The 4,900-nt window shown below is 39.3% G+C and overlaps 1 protein-coding gene across 1 annotated transcript in view; it reads left to right on the forward strand.

Moving 5' to 3' along the window:
* The first annotated feature begins 300 nt into the window (after nt 1-300).
* The window catches only part of cnga1b (cyclic nucleotide gated channel subunit alpha 1b), a 19,558-nt gene continuing 14,958 nt past the window's right edge, over nt 301-4,900 (forward strand). Inside the window, exons 1-2 of the mRNA XM_695944.11 lie at nt 301-505; nt 1,803-1,992. The gene's annotated coding sequence lies outside the window, so the exon portion shown is untranslated. The remainder of the gene's footprint in view (nt 506-1,802; nt 1,993-4,900) is intronic.

Genomic DNA, 4,900 nt, shown 5'->3' on the forward strand with positions numbered 1-4,900 from the left:
CCTCTGCCAAACCCGGGCCATGTTTAGGCCACATGCTGTATGCCAGTGCCGGATGAATGCCTGCTGTGCCAGCTTTATGCCAAATCTGGGCCAGAATTCTTTGCTACTAGGGAAGCTTTTATAATTTCATAAATAAATATAGTTGTATAAAATATAACATTTTAAAAAATCTCTGGCTGGTTTTAGCTGGTCATCTCCCTGACCAGCTAAGTCCAGGCTGGAAATGGCCCAAACTCCTTTAAACCAGGCTGGTCGACCAGCTAAAACATCATATTGGCATATGTAACTTGCTATATTATCAGATTTCTGTATGTATGTTTCATCTTTGACTGGCACTATTTAAATCAATACATTCCCTCGGTGTGTGTTTGTGGCATAATAGAGTGTTGTGTCAGTGTGTGGTGTGTGTTTCCTAAGTGTCAAGTTAACCTGATTAGCGGGTTTACAGGCGATCAGTGGAGAGAGCTGACTGGGCACATTAGCGGACAGATAATCTGGCCTCAAGGTGAGCACAAAATAATCGACACACACGTCTTAAACACACACATCAAGCAGAGAAGATCCTCAAGAAAAAATCATGGTTTTATTTATGATTAATTGAGAGTTTCAGATGTACTTCGTTAATCGAAGCGATCGTAATAACGGTTGTTGCTAGAAGGGATACAGCGGCGGCCGGAAGTTAACGAAATTTTTAAACATGAAATATTTTCTAAGTATTAGATTAACGTTACCCATTAATTATATGTTATTAACGCCTACCCATAACCCTCACATCAATGTTTAAAGAGCAATTATACAGAGTATTATTCATATTATTTATCAAATCGCATTTTATATGTAATGCAAATACAGTAATTATAATTGTAGAGGAATTGTACTACTGTAATAATATAAATAGACCTAATTCTTGTTCATTTGCAACTACAAATGTCCCCCTTCTGGACTTTTCCTGCGATTGTGTTTTATATAACTATATAAGAAATCTTTTTTGATTTCCGGTTGACCGAATGTCCCCACAAGTATAGTGATACCAGTAATTTTTGACGTAGTGGGGACTTTTTTTGTCCCTCACGAGGGAAAACGGCTTATAAATCACACAAAATTTAGTGTTTTAAAAATGTAAAAGTGTAGAAACATGCTGAACAGTATTGTCTATGGTAAGTCTTCATAAAAATAAAGTAAATGTGATTGTTAGAGAGAGGGATTTTTAAGAAACAACTTTATTCCACATAGAGAGAAAAGGTTAAGTTCCCTTACATCGCAGGACACAGGACATATTCTTATAGCACTACAACATTTACAAGATAATAAATTGATTCGTTTTCCTTCAGCTTAGCCTCTTATTTATCAGATGTTGCCACAGTGGAATGAACCGCCAACTATTCTGGCATATCTTTCACACAGCGGAAGATAATAAATCATTCATCAACTAATATACTTACAGTCAACAACATTTTTCATCAGTCAGTAAGTGTGTGTGAATTAGTCTGTGCATGTGTGTGTTACATTTCTAGGACCAAATGTGCCCACAAGTATATTAATACCAGTAATTTTGATCTTATAGGGACATTACAAGGAATGTGGCTGATAAATGAGACAGAATGAAGTATCGTGAAGATGTAAAAGTGCAGAGTGTTTTGTGTGAGGGTTGGTTTAGGGTTAGTGTTGGGGGAAGAGGACACAATATACAGTCTGTACACAACAGCTATGGAGAGTCCACATATAACATGAAAACCCAAGGTGTGTGTGTATGTGTGTGCGTGAGAGACAGTGACACTCATCTGTATCCTGTTTAATCCCAGATCCTACTGTGCCTGTCTGCAATCCTCTGGAGCTCCGTGTGTGTTTGGGAATACCGCTTAAACCTGAGGCTGATCCGTGTTTTGGGCAAATGTTCGGTGTTTCGGTTTTCGGAGTGTGTGTGAGGGAGAATGCCTGCATGTTTTCGCTGGCGTACCTGTGAAGATGTCAGGTGTGTGAAAGCGACACAAGGTGAGCAAGCGACACCACACACACACACACACACACACACACACACACACACACTCAGACAAACACATACAGTACATATAGACACACACACAAACACACACACACACTATCTCAAACACATTCTTATAGACACACATATGCATATAGACACTCAAATACCTGACTATAGACACACACAATGCACATAGACACACACACATACAGTATATATAGACAGACACACACACTCAAACACACACATGCATACAGTATAGATACACAAACCCAGAACTGCACTCATATTGACACACACACACACACACACACATGCAGATAATAATAATACATTTTATTAATGATGCATTTGGGGCGGCGCGGTGGTTAGTACTGTCGCCTTACAGCAAGAAGGTTGCTGGTTCGAGCCTCGGCTGGGTCAGTTGGCATTTCTGTGTGGAGTTTGCATGTTCTCCCTGTGTTGGTGTGGGTTTCCTCCTAGTGCTCCGGTCTCCCCCACAGTCCAAACACATGCGGTAAATTGGCCATAGTGTGTGTGTGTGTGTGTGTGTGTGTAACTGAGTGTTTATGGGTGTTTTTAGTGTTGGGTTGTGGTTGAAAGGGCATCAGCTGTGTAAAACATATGCTGAATAAGTTGCCGGTTCATTCCACTGTGGCTACCCCTGATTACTAAAGGGACCAAGCCGAAAAGAAAATCAGTGAATGAATAATGATGCACTTCTCTGAAACTTAAAGCACTAAAGCATTTGCAAAAGAAAATAACAATTAATGAAAGTAACACACTTGCATTATAAAATCACAGTAATAAGCAGAACCAGGGACATTCTTTTGCTATTTCTTTGCAGAAGTGTGATGAAAATCTGCGTATTTATGAAGAATGATTTGAGAATATAGTATCTGCAATATAAAATATGATATTTTATTTAAAGATAATGTAAATCCAATTAGATTGACTTGTTTGATGAATAAAGCAAGTCTCTCAAATAATAAATCTACTAAAGACAGAAAATACTTAATAAACTGTATTGTACATAAACCATATAAACGTTTGCATGTTAGTCAATAATAGTAATGAAAATAGTATAAAACTGAATGAATATATATATTTACGCACATTTACATGAGGTAATAAATAGACTCAGTGATGGGCTAAAAGTATCAGTGGATTTCTGTGCATGCAGATTTCACTTGGGCATAATAAAGCTCAGATTTGATAGACTCTCAGATGCTTTCAGAGGAAGAAAATCAAGCTGTAGAATGGCCAAGCCAATCACCTAATGCGAATCCAATGGAGAATACAGAATAAAGCCCAGATTTGACTGACAAGACCCACAGAAGCATAAAGATTTTGACACTCTGTTGAAGTCTGTGTGAAACTCATACATGAGCAATGCAGGAGACTTCATTCTCCATATGAGAGGCGTCTTTAAGCTGCCATCATTTAAAAAAGCCTTAACTTTTCTTTTCTCCTTAGCTATTAAATACAGCGGGGGAGGGGAGAGTATTGAACACATTGTCAAGTTTTATCCTGGAAATAATAGTTGTAAAGGGGCTGCTTCATTTTCTTTTTGGCTTAGTCCCTTTAATAATATGGGGCCGCCACAGTGGAATGAACCGCCAACTTATCCAGCACATGTTTTACCCAGCGGAGGCTCTTCCAGCTGCAACCCATCTCTGGAAAACATCCATACACACTCATTCACTACAGACAATGTAGCTCCCCCAATTCACCTGTACTGCATGTCTTTGGACTGTGGGGAGGAAATCCACACGAACGTGAGGAGAGCATGCAAACTCCACACAGTAATGCCAAATGACCCAGCCAAGGCTCGAACCAGTGACCTTCTTGCTGTGATGCGACTACACTACCTACTGCGCCACCACGTCACCGTAATTGAACCAGATTTTGGTAAAAGCTATACCAAAATCTGCTTTAACTTTACAATACAAACATACTGTATACAAATAAAACAAAACAGACGAATCTGAGAAACAATTTGTGTGTAATAAGATTGAAATGGCTCAAGCAGAAGGAGCTGAACTACTGAAATATATTTGATATCTTATATAAAAGGCTTTTTTGGTGCTGCAGCTTAAAGTCACATGCATTGCTCAAGTGTGAGTTTCCCACAGAGTGTCAAAATCTTGAAGCTTCTGTGGGTCTCGTCTATTAAATCTGAGCTTTATTCTGTATTCTCTACTGGATTCAAGTCAGGGGATTGGCTTGGCCATTCTACAGCTTGATTTTCTTTCTCTGAAAGCATCTGAGAGTCTCCTCGGCTGTGCTTTGGATCATCGTCTTGCTGAAATGTCCACCCTGGTTTCATCTTCATCCTCCTGCTAATGTAGCAGCTGATATTGATTTACATTGAGGAAGGGCAGAGGGCTGTTGAAGAACTACTGAGAGATTTCAGCTGCTGTCTGGGCTTTCACTGCTGAACTACACCTTCCTTTCTTTATGTGTTCAATACTTTTTCGGTGTGTCATTTCATTTTATCATGCATAACTTCATTTGTAGACTAATCAGGTTTATTTTCTTTGCATATATGTGTTTATTTTGTTGTTAACAACATCTGGGGATAACTCAATGGCACATTTAGAAATATCAAATTTTCCAGCCTGATTTCACAAGAAAACGTAAGTATTTTACGTTTTGCCAGTTTAGTGGCTAATTCGTAGGAATTTGTACGAGTTCATTCATTCATTCATTATCTTGTCGGCTTAGTCCCTTTATTAATCCGGGGTCGCCACAGCGGAATGAACCGCCAACTTATCCAGCAAGTTTTCACGCAGCGGATGCCCTTCCAGCCGCAACCCATCTCTGGGAAACATCCACACACACATTCACACACTCATACACTACGGACAATTTAGCCTACCCAATTCACCTGTACCGCATGTCTTTGGACCGGAG

Source organism: Danio rerio, chromosome 23 (assembly GCF_049306965.1).
Source record: "Danio rerio strain Tuebingen ecotype United States chromosome 23, GRCz12tu, whole genome shotgun sequence".
NCBI lineage: Eukaryota > Metazoa > Chordata > Actinopteri > Cypriniformes > Danionidae > Danio > Danio rerio.